This window comes from Protopterus annectens, chromosome 11.part0, assembly GCF_019279795.1.
Source record: "Protopterus annectens isolate FY-2018-M chromosome 11.part0, PAN1.0, whole genome shotgun sequence".
Classification (NCBI taxonomy): domain Eukaryota; kingdom Metazoa; phylum Chordata; order Ceratodontiformes; family Protopteridae; genus Protopterus; species Protopterus annectens.
In genome coordinates, this window is record NC_056745.1 from 1114858941 (window position 1) to 1114871600 (window position 12660).

General features: G+C 38.5%; 1 protein-coding gene across 1 annotated transcript in view; it reads right to left on the minus strand.

The window, feature by feature from the left end:
- The window catches only part of LOC122815724 (pseudouridine-metabolizing bifunctional protein C1861.05-like), an 871888-nt gene that overhangs the window by 841804 nt on the left and 17424 nt on the right, over nucleotides 1–12660 (minus strand). The gene's annotated exons all lie outside the window — the stretch shown is intronic.

A 12660-nucleotide genomic window follows, 5' to 3' on the forward strand; every position in this document is an offset into this window, starting at 1 on the left:
AGAGTGTGAAGTAAAGGTGATGAAAATCAACACATTCAAAATAAGTCATGGTGATCTGCATAAAATGGGGACCGCTCTCACCAGGTGCAAGGAGAACACTTACCATAGCTTAAGGAGTTTAGGCATCTTGGGGTCTTGTCCCAGCGCAAGGGTGGAGAAGGATCTGAAGAGTCACCTGCAGAATGATGAAGTAGTGACAATACAGTACGTCGGGACGGGAAGTCGGGACATGAGAAAAGGACATTATGGCAATTCAACACTTCAGTATGCACTCCCGCTTATTGCGCTAAACACTCTACAGACAGCAGACAACAAAAATCTAATGTTTATTCACTTGTCACACCACAGAAAACACCACTGTTTAACCATCTAGAATGCTGAGTGGCTGCCTGTCAAAGCTAGAGCAATGTTTCTGCTCAATACCCTGACATAAATCAACCAATAAATCAATGACATAAACCCTGACATCCAGAAAAAAAAGAGGTCATTGTTCCCCTCTACTCATCACTCATTAGACCCATTATAGAGTACAACGCTCCTTTTTGTATGTACCTCACAAGACATCTACAACAACTGGAAAGGCCACAGAAATACCTCACAAAGAGGATTACTGGCCTCAAACAGATGCCCTATGCAGACCATCTAAAAAAACTCCAGCTTTACTCCATCGCATATCGCCTACTCAGAGGTGATCTCTGCCTAACATACAAAGCTATGTCAAACCCAGAGCTGTTGGACATGCTCCACTTAAAGAAATCCCAATCCCTCCGAGATACACTCTCTAGGACCTAAACCTTGTCACCACAATAAACAGAACATGCTGGAGGGATAGATTCCTGTCCCAGAGACATCCCATACTCTGAAACAGACTACCTATCTATGTCAAACAGAGCTCCTCATTAGCACTCTTCAAGAAAATTCTTGATGATTGGATGGGAGATAGGAAATTCACCCCGGGGATCACTTCTGTGGCTCTGCTCGACAGGGGCACAGGAAAATAATTTTCTTGTGTGGCGAAAGCCAGGGTACATTTTTGACTAGGCTTATATAGGCCCTAGGGCCACTAGCCTAGTACCCTCCTATGAACCTATAATGATTACATAGTGATAGATATTGCCTCCCACTCAAAAACTCCCTATTCATTAGACACAGCAGTTATGAAATGAGGAATGATGGCAGCCTATGACTTGTTAGACATCTATACATCCCTGCCATATCTGATGCAGTCTTCTATAAAATAGCTGCTTTAAATTGGGATGGGATCCCATAGTTAATGATCTTTTATTTCAGGTAGAAAAAGAAAAGCAACAGTACTACAATATTTTTTCACAAATTGATTCTGATTGTATTACTAACATGGACAGGAAACGGGGCAAGTTAGCAAGAGATCTTAAAGAATACAGGGACCAAGTAGCATATCCAAAACCCAGTTCCTTTTCCAGGTATCGAGATCCTAAGACTACCAGGGATCAAGTGCGACATCAATCATACACTTTTGATCAGGAAAAAAGAGGTGACCTTTTGGATAATCCCTTCCAAGATGAAGAGTTCCCTTTAGACCAGGGACCCCCGCTCCATTGATCCAGTCGGATCCGCAACCAGAACCAGAATTATTACAACCAGAGGGGTTACAACAAGAGATAAATGGTAGTCATATTATTACTCGGGAGGACAATATTTTGGAGTTTCATAACTATAAGATTTTCAATTACAGTAACATTGAGGTACAGCCAGAACATTTTCAGCTCTTTTCCAAAGGGTTCAAATTTGTACCAAATAGGAAAGCTAGTATTCCTAGATCTATTATAGACCTTAAACTATTCCTTAGGAAACAAAACTTACACTTATTGTTTAATGGGCAAAAGACAGTTACACCTTCTAACCCTGTACTTAAAAGGAAAAGTGTTTTCAATCCCCCCACTTCACCCTCAATTGAGGAATTTTGGCAATCTGTTGGAAAAAGAGATAAGGAATACCATTGCAGCACATTACGTTAACTCCAGTTTAACTCAGGTGGAGAAAAAATTGTTGAATGTTATAAAAAATGATGGCAATTTGAGGGTGATGCATCCTGACAAGGGGGGGGGGGGGGCTGTACTAATGGACAACATTATTTATGAATCAAAGATGAGGGATTCCTTACACGAGACCAACAAATATTCTAAGGCATCCATTAATGAAGTTAACATAGCCAAAAGCAAAATGCATTTGATGTTACAGGATTTATTGTTAGATGGTTCCATTAGCATGGAACAATTCAATTTCTTGTTCAACAAACAACCCCGGGTACCGACAGTTTTCGGTATACCTAAAGTCCACAAAAATCCCATGGATCCACCGCTCAGGTTAATTGTTTCAGCAGAAGGTTCTATTACTACACCTTTGGCAGCATTTGTGGACGACAAACTGAAGACCTTATATTCTGGTGATGCAGTCCTTAAAGATTCTTGGGATTTTTTGAGGTGTGTAAAACCACATCTTTACTCACCGGATCTCATTTTTGTCACTTTGGACATAGTGGACTTATTTGGTTCTATTCCACACGAGACTGGACTTTTGTGGCTGGAACAGGCCATTATTGACAATGGTACACTGTCTCATGGAGATTTTACTAATTGTCTCTTATTCATGGAAACTATTTTGAAAAACAATTTTATGTATTTTCAGGGCAAATTCTTCCGACAGAATAAAGGTGTTGCAATGGGTGCCAAATGTGCCCCAACATACGCTAACATTATTTTGAACTGGTGGAAAAAACAATTTATTTTGGACAGCCATTCACCAAATGCTGGTCTATGTACAAGAGGTTTTTAGATGACATATGTATTTTTTGGACAGACACTGAGGAAAGATTCCTTGAATTCCTGGATTACTTGAAGGGTACGACCAATCTTTTGGAATTTACCTTTGAGGTCAATGCAGAACAACTGATATATTTAGATATTACACTTAGAAAGGATGAACAAGGGTTCTTTTCTTCAAGTATACAGCGTAAGAAAACCTTTTCCAACTCATACCTTCATTACAAGAGTGCTTCCAAAAGAAAAATTTAGTGAAGGGACAACTTGTAAGGGTCTGTAGAATGACCTCTGATGACCATGAATTCCTGAAGGAGTGCAGTAATGTGTGCAATATGTTGGCCGACAGAGGGTATCCTAAACCTTTACTGGAAGACGTAGTAGCAGAGCTAATACGGGAGAGACATAAAAGATTTGCCCCTATTTTAGGACAGAATCTACTTGCCCCGACTGACATTTTAACAAACCCAAATACCACCTTTCACGATAGAGCCTACATACTTGATTACACAGGTGACTCAGGACCTATTAAAGAATTGATTTCAAGTGAATGGGGGAGATTTGTTCAATTTACAGATTTACCATTGAACAATCAAACCCCCTTGAAATTTATTTATAGGAAAGACACCAATTTCAAGCAAATCTTTGAATATGGTGGCCCTAAGGTCAAAAACACAGGTCCATGTGGGGTGGGTACATTTAAATGTGGGTTTTGTTCACAATGTCCAAGGATACACAATAGGAAAGACATTTTCTTGGAAGCTAGGAACAAAACACTTTCAAGTAGGGGTACTTTCAACTGTAATAGCTTTGGAATAGTGTACTTGGCTACTTGTAATTTCTGTACTTCCTTTTATGTGGGCAAAACAGAAAGGAAACTTAGATGTCGTATTTACGAACACTTATACGAAATCAAAAAGCAGAATACGAATAATGCATTGTATAGACACCAGACTATTTGCCCTCAAGCAATATTTTCCTTTTTTGTTTTGGATTCTGTGCCCAAAGACGTAAGGGGTGGTTTATGGGAGGATAAATTAGAATATAAGGAATTATACTGGCAAATAGTTTTGGAATGTAACAAATCCCTGGGACTTAATGACTTTTTGTCCATTAAGCCAGTATTGAAACTCAGATCAGCTAAGTTATGAGTATTGAGTTTATTTACCTATTATAACCATTAGATGGCAGCATACAATGTATATACTTTGTGCACACATATTTTATTGTTTTAGAGCTGTGGTTAATTATTTAGACTGTTTTTAATCTTGCATACAATACAATGACATTTATATATGCAAACATGTCCTATTATACAAATTTTATTAATAACAAGTTGAAAGTTAATTCTTATTAGATTTTTAGAAACGTTTGTATGTGTTTTTAAAATAAGCTTGCTTGGTAGTTTGTAATTGACTTTACTGATTGATAATTAATTATTTCAATTAGATAGGGTATATAACTAGAACAATCATTAACTGTGTGTTTTTGTACTGATTCTGACGAAGATTTTTATCAAAACGCATTGGATTACAAGCGTTATTTTCTTGTTGCATTTCAATAAACTCTGGCATCCAGCTGAGTTGCGAGTTTCCTTGTGGTGTGTTGGCAATTTCGTTTGGTTATGGGATGCCTTGTCCCAAGGAATGACTGCTTTCATTTAAAAGTCACATCTAAAAATGAGAGATTACAGTAGGAAAATGTGTTCATGAATCTGGCTAAGTATTATGTTACAGCTATATGTCTAGACTGCGGTGGTGGTGCTGCGGTAGCATTGTCGCCTCACTGTAAGATTCTGTCCAGTTCAATTCTCAGTTAGAGCATCTTCTGAGTGGAGACATGCGTGAATGGGCATACCTTCGTTGAAGGTTGTGTGTCAGGGCTGACAACTCAGCACGTAAAAATCAACTGCCAATAATTAGCGGACTAGAGTTCCGCTGTGGCGCCCCCTAACCGGGAAAAGACACAAACAAGTTACAGCTATATGTCTGCTTACCCAGTAAATATATAACTAATATATGGACTACAGCTGTTATGTATAGCTGTGCAAGCTTCATTCCCTGTAAATGTTTCAAATAATACGTATCACCAGCTGTTCTCTAAAAATAGCTCATGCATTCCTATAGTTAAGACCATGACAAATCACAGCTCGGTGTAATCACCATGACAAACTTATTGATGTCTGGGATCCATAAAGATGATGTCTACCCCGTAATAACTGACCAACCCAGGTTAGTTAATTAACATGGTAGAGAGAGTCACCAGTTCAGAGACATGGTAAAGCCCACAGAGTAACACACCATTAGTGGCTCATTACCATTTCTCTGAAGTGAACACTGCCCCGGAGACCTGACCTCATTTGTGTTCATCTCTTCTCTAAATGCACACACATTTAGACACTTGTGTCTGTGCAAGCATGTGAAAATCTCTATCAGTAGCTGATACATCTCCTTAACATGTCCAGCCCTTTATCCATTTACTCTTACACACATCCTGTCATTCACAAACAAGCCCACACACACTCGTTCAGACTCACAAAAACTCTTCTGCACACCTGCATTTGTGCTCCGATACAAACATTCATTCATTGAACCCATGACCCTACAGACACACACACACACACACACACACACACACACACACACACACACACAAACCTACGGCTCTGCTGTATTTACTTCCACTGTGAGTACCCCAGAGAAGTAAACGACTGAATGCCATAAAAATTCATTTTTCACTTTTTTCTCCTAGATTAAAGTTTTCAGCTTCTCAGCAATGCTCAGACAACTTCATCAGGAGTTATGAACATTGACAGGGGTCAGCACATGGCTAAATATCATTAGCCACTCTGCTGGCCTACCACATTAGCAAGCAGCTTTCCCCAAGAAAGACCATTCTATACCACTATGGCTTACCCTCATAGGGGGCCAGAGTGCTCTCTTAATCAGACAGCCTTACTGCAATGTGGAAATCTTCTGAGAAGAAGCTTTCACATTGTAGTAAGCCCTTCTGAATTCCAGGGCTAGTCTTTGTTTGCAACTATAAGGGGTGCTTGTACTCTTATTTCCTTGTAGTTCTATTGTATGCTTGTGTTTTTTCTGTAAATACATTTTGATTAATACTGTACCTTTTTATGTTTCTTTGTTGTCTTGACTGAAAATAGTCTAACCAGATAAATGATTTGATTAAAAACGTTAAAATAAATAAATACTTTGCTATCATATGTTAGAATAAAGCAGACAACCTGAACAAAAAAAAAAAAATGCAAGTGCAGTTAAACTACTGCCCAACTACAGCTCAAAAATGCAAGTCTTTAAACTTAATTTACTTAATATTCACCTCTTATATTATGTAATGGATTAACCAATCACATCAAATAACTTAAAAATATCAGTAGTGCATATATTTTAAATACATAAACCTCACCTACCATACTTCTCTGAAAATAAGACCGGGTCTTATACCTTTTCCCCTGCCGAAATATGCATTAGGGCTTATTATAAGGGGATACCTTATTTACCCCCCCCCCCCGTACAACAATCTACATTTATTCATGTACAAAAATCAACATTTATTCATGTACACAAATTGACATTTATTTGGTACTTTTCCGTTACTGGGCAACAGTTCTAGGTAAAGCATTAACAGTTGTGTGAGAATTCTACATAAACAGTGCAACAAACATTTCAACTTTAGAATATTTACACCTTGGCTTTCACAGTGCAATATTTCATGCTTAACAGAAAGTGCAGAAAAATCTCAATACATGTGTATTGGAGAAGGGGAATAAAACAGGTGAATTAACTGCCACTTTTTGAGTGGTTTGGCTTTCTTTATTCCTTACCCAAACTGTAACAGAAGAATGATGGAAAGTCATAAAAATGAAGTCTGGGAACTAGTGGCCTTACTTTGCAATTACCCCTTGATAATGAAACATTATCTTAATACAATAAAGTAAAGAAACTGACGACAGCTTGCTGGCAGCTGAAAGCAGAAGCAATCCATTCTGTTGCCCAGATAAGGGAAAGGTTATTCAAATACAGCCATGTCATCTTCTTCTGGAACATTGTCATAAGTCTCCAACCCCTGAATTCTGGCCTGAATTTCTTGCAAATCCATTTCCTGTAGAACCATTGGCCCCAATCTGTCATGCCTAGCAATAAAGCTCTTTTTAAATGAGAACTGCTTGTCCATGTAGCCTGCTTGTAGTGCATTGGCAACACAGTTGTCAGTGATTTTATCCCATGAATTCTTCACCCAAGTCACGACCTCTTGCAGACTAGGTTTCACAAAGTTTCCACACTGATTTATCTCCATTCTATTTTCAATGTAGTCATTGAGTTCCATGCGCAAATGGTCCTTGAATGGCTTATTTATTGCAATATCAAGATTCTGGAGATAGGCAGTCATTCCTGCAGGAATCTATTTTTCTTTGTGCAAGGAAGTTTATGTCTTTAGCCAGGTGAGTGCTGGCTGAATCCCAGACTAGCAGACGTCTTTCGCCACCTTGTAAAACAAGTGGCAGCATTACATCAACCCACTTCCTTATAACTGCTTGTGTGCACCAGGCTTTTTTGGTTTAAAGAATGTAAATGCCTGAAACACGTTCAATCTTATCTTTCTTGCCCTTACTAATGATTAGAGGTGGGGTTTTCTTTCCATCTAGATGAATTGCCAAAATACAGGTAACACGTGCACTTTCGTAACCAGTGGAGGGAATGTAGATTGACAAGATACCCCTCTGATCAATTGTTGTTTGAGATCCTAGGCCCATAAACACTGCAGTTTCATCCATAGCAATCATGTTGGAGAGTTGGTATTTAGAAAAGTTAATGCCATCAACAAAGGACTTGAATGCAAATGCATGTTTAATAATTTCAGTATCTTCCAGCTTGAATAGTGTTGTCGATCTTCTTAGAGACAGTTCATATCGCTGAAGGAAACCATCCAACCAATGTTGTGATGCTTTGAATTCTTCTGGGGATATTTCTAACTGTGGTGCCATTGCAAGGGCCAATGCTTGAATATCAGCCCTGCGCACAACCCAAGCCTTTGCTCGCCTCTTAGCCATCCATTCATAGAGGAGGTCTTCCAGCTCAAGAAATAATGGTTGCTGACCTGATCCACACTTGCATTTCTTAGCATTTCCCTCATCCACCTGTTGACCGAGGTTATTGTACTCTGCTCGCCATTTTCGGACCATTCTGAGATCCAACTTCTTCTCTTTGCAGAAAGCCATCAGATTCTTTCCCTGGGAGTCATCCATGATTCCCTTCTTGTACTCAATGAAATAGCTCTTTCTTTTTGCACTCATCTTGTCTGGGGGGATTAATTAAAGACTTACGAGACAGGAGTGGCAACAAAAATGATGACAGTTAAGAAGATACAACCAGACCCATTCATTATCAAGTGCACACGTTTTACATGCATTGTCTGTACTTTGACCAATCAAAGTACACCTGCCAGTGTTTATGGGCCAAGGATCTCAAACATCAAGTGCGCATGAGGATTAGGATTACAGTAAGAATTGTGGAGGACTCCCAGGGAAAGAATCTTATGACTTTCTGCAAAGAGAAGAAGTGGAGTGTCCGAATGGTCCAAAAATGACAAGGAGAGTACCATAACCTCAGTCAACAGGTGTCAATATTATTTTATGATTCAACACGTCCATCGTGTGTTGTTGACAATCTTAACTGGGGTTTATTTTTGGGGTAGGGCTTATATCATGACCACCCTGGAAAGCCATGCTAGGCCTTATTCTCTGGTTAGGTCTTATTTAAGGTGAAATATGGTATAAAGTCTGAATAGGCTGACTGGCATATAACTGAGGATATTACTTTGACCTTCCACACACCCATTAATCTTGTGTTGAAGAAACAAATGGCATGGAAGCTTAATTACATCTTTACCAGATGCATTTATTCAGTAGTCTTTAGTAAGTTATGTATCAAAAATAATCTGCTTACGTTTCATACAATCTAGCCTGTAATTTTGACACACAGACACAATTAAGATGCTCTCATACAAACAGACTGAAAAAAATAATACTGAATCTTAAAGTGGACGTCATTATCTATAAAGATAATTAAAAGCAAGTCATTAATATTTCTCACCTTCACATAATATTAAATCAGTGAAATTTAAATATTACAGTTCTCTTATTGGTATTTTTTTTAAGTTTTCAATAGTATATGAAACAGCACCTACACCAATAAAATAAATTGCACCAATCCAGTTATCACCCTATTGTACCAAGAATATGAGTGCCCTATTAGTTGATTGTGAGCACACACAGATAGCGGAGGAACATAACGAAACGTGTCATGTACATCAAGAGCTGACCAGTAATTGCACAGGTATGACAACAGGGAAGAGCAGGAGACTATGCACTTAAAAAATTACATCTGTACACAGAGCAAAAGTCAATTTCTTCCAAAATGGCAGGTAGCAGCCACAGAAAGAACACAAGTGGAAATAAGGCCAAAACAATTATGGATAACTTTCATATTAAATTGAATAATCAAGATTACAAACATAGAAAAGGTTAGGACAACCTTTAGTAGGAAAGTTAGCAGTGTTGAAAATAATGGCTGCATTAAAAATGCATTTTTCATGAAACACCTCCTTTGGAATGTAACGCTGTCTGAGCAGACAAGTACAACAGCCAGTTCATAAGTGCATTCAGAAATATAACAGATCAAGAAAGGTAAGCAGACTGGCTCTATTAACCAAATAAATGTAGGGGTGCCTGGTGAGCACTGTATATAAAAGGAGTATACAGTGCATACCAATACTGTCCCACACTGCTCTCATTCCATGACATATGCAATCAAGGGTTCTATCCTTGCATTATCATCCCACTTAATTAATTGCTTTAAGGACATAGTTCCTTCTGAGCAAATTCCGTATGCCAAGGGTACATGAAAGGAAAATCCCCATTGCAAAATTATACATTAGAAATATTTACTAATTTTGCAATGGAGATATTAGTGTATAATTCTGTAATGTAGATTTGGTTTTTGTGTGTCCTTGGTATTTGGGATTTCACACCTCTGAACCTCTTAGCTCAAGAATGCTGAGTAAAGCCAGAAGTAATGGGTGACAAAGGCCCAAAATCATGGACAGATTTTAAATATTGCTCTTATAAACTTAGAAAAATTGCTAGAACAGGTTTTGTATTGTAATGTATTTTCTGACAAATTTGATGTCCAACTCAAATTTAGTAACCTCAATCCCCAATGATTTATCAGAAAAAAACACAAACTTTGAGGAATAGTCCAATAAATGAGGTAAACATCTAGACATTCCACAAAAATTCAGAATAACTACCTCCTTAAAGCAAGAAATTAAGGGAGATGAGAATGTAAGGGAAGGAGCCTCAACTGCATACAGGATGGAATGAAAAATAGAAGAGGACAGAGCAGGTATTCATATTTTAAACATGCAGTAATAGCTTGAAGTAGTTGGGGCATCTTATACCACTTTGAGGCAATGAGTTTTTAAACTCAACCTCCTTTAAGTAGGAGGATGAAGTTGATAACAATCATGAGGGGTTAACTGGTGCAACTGAAGGGATTAACACTGAACGGGGACAGGTGGTGCACCCGCTGAAGTCTTCCAACCTAGGGATGTGAAACTACCATTGATTCTCAGTGTCCAAATTTGCAAAAATGATTAGTTACGCCATGTCATTGTCATTGCTATTTGTAAAGATATAGACAAGTGAGAGGGTCAGCTTACTCAACACTGCATGGAAAAAAACTAATAGCACGCTTTTGAACCATTTTCTTTCCATTGTTATAGAAACATAGCAATAGTTTCAATGTGGATTCACGCCATCTTGTGAGTTGGTGAAAATGATGACCCTTTTCCAAGAAAAGTGTTATTTAAAATCAGAATGTGCATATGGCTTTCATTGATCAGGCAAAACCAATCATGGAGCCTTGCATTAGCAACTAAGCACTCACAAGTGTCATGTAAAATACATCAAGGCCCTGAGGTGATGGTATCAGTATGACTGAATAATTATCATTATTATGTATAATGGTACCAGGTCAGAATCAATCAGCACCAGGTCAGATTTCAAGCAAGTGTGAGTAGCTGCTCCAAGAACATCACTACTACAGTCTTGTTCTCTATTTCCATAACATTCATCATAATATTAACTACAGACTGCATTCTCATTGGAACAAACATGAAATACAGAATTTCATAGATTGTTACTAGGCTAATGACCTGGAGGGCAGGCCTTTCTAAGCTTAGACAAGTTTTCCCGAAACAATAATAATGACATCCTGTATCCAAATAGGACACTGAAGGCCAGACATGTTCAGTGGATATAAAAAGTGTACACACCCCTGTTAAAATGCCAGGTTTTTGTGATATAAAAAAAATGAGACCACAATAAATCATTGTAAAACTTTTCCCACCTTTAATGTGACGTATAACTTGTACAATTCAATTGAAAAACAAACAAATCTGTTGGGGAAAAAATATAAAAAATAAAAAAAGTACAATAAGCTGGTTGCATAAGTGTGCACACCCTTAAACTAATACTTTGTTGAAGCACCTTCACTCTGTACAGCTATCAATATGGCTGTATGGGGATTTTGTAAATAGCTCAGCATATGCTATGGTGTTAATAGGTTTGCAGTGCTTGGAATTTAGCCAAGGTGAAAAACTTTGACACTGCTGTATTCCTAAATGAACTAAAAGCAGTTGACTGGTCAAAACTAAAAAATCTACCATTAGAAGAGGCTATAGCTCAAATTTCAAAGTATCCTTGATTCCCATGCTCCAGCACGTACAATAAAATCTAGATCAAACATAGCACCATGGCTCACAAAAGGTACCAAATCTAAACTCAAAACTAGAAACAGAGCTTGTGCCAGCTGGAGAACAACTAAGCCCCACTTGACTATCTAAAATATTGTCAACTCAGGAATGATACAAAAAATCTATTTTACTAGATAAAAAAGCTTCTACCAAAAATCTCCTACAAAAACACCAAAACAATCCTCAAAGGTTCTGGGAAGGCTTAAATCAACTACTTCATCCAGGTCATTCTACCACCCCAACCCCAGCTAACCACACCCATAGTTCCCCAGAGACCATAGCTGGCACTTATAACTTTTTCACTGAAACAATCCAATCCTTAGCAAATCAACTAACCCCCACAAACAAACCACACGCCTAATCTACCCACTAATCACCCCCAATTTAGCTTCCAATAAATTAAAACCTACCACCCTCGCTGCTGACCTGCTCCCTGCAGAATACCTACAAATAGCTGCAGATGTCATTCAATATTCCATATCTATCCTTATCAACAGAACCTTATCCAAAAGCACTATCCCCTCCCTCTGGAAAATATTGCATGGCATCCCACTCCATAAAGGTGGTAGTTCTACAGACATATCCAACTATAGACCCATTGCCATTCTTTCCCCACTAGCCAAAATAATGGTGAAATGTGTACACAAGCAACTAATGCAATACCTTACACAGAATAATTTACTATCCAACTCCCAGCATGGTTTCAGGCCATACCACAGCACCACCTCAGCCCTCCTTTCCTTTACTAAATGCCATAAACCAAAACAAGGAATGACAATAGGCTATCCTGACCACTGCCCTCTTTCTTGACCTATCAAAAGCCTTTGACATGGTCAACCATGAACTTCTCATTCTTTCTCTGAAATCTATTTCCCTCAATTACCACGCAATCCAGTGGTTCCAGTTCTACCTGACTGGTAGACAACAGGCAGTACTACGGCAGGGCAAACTCTCCAGCCAGCTACCTCTCACACTTGGTGTCCCTCAAGGCTCCATACTAGGTCCACTACTCTTCTCTATTTTTATC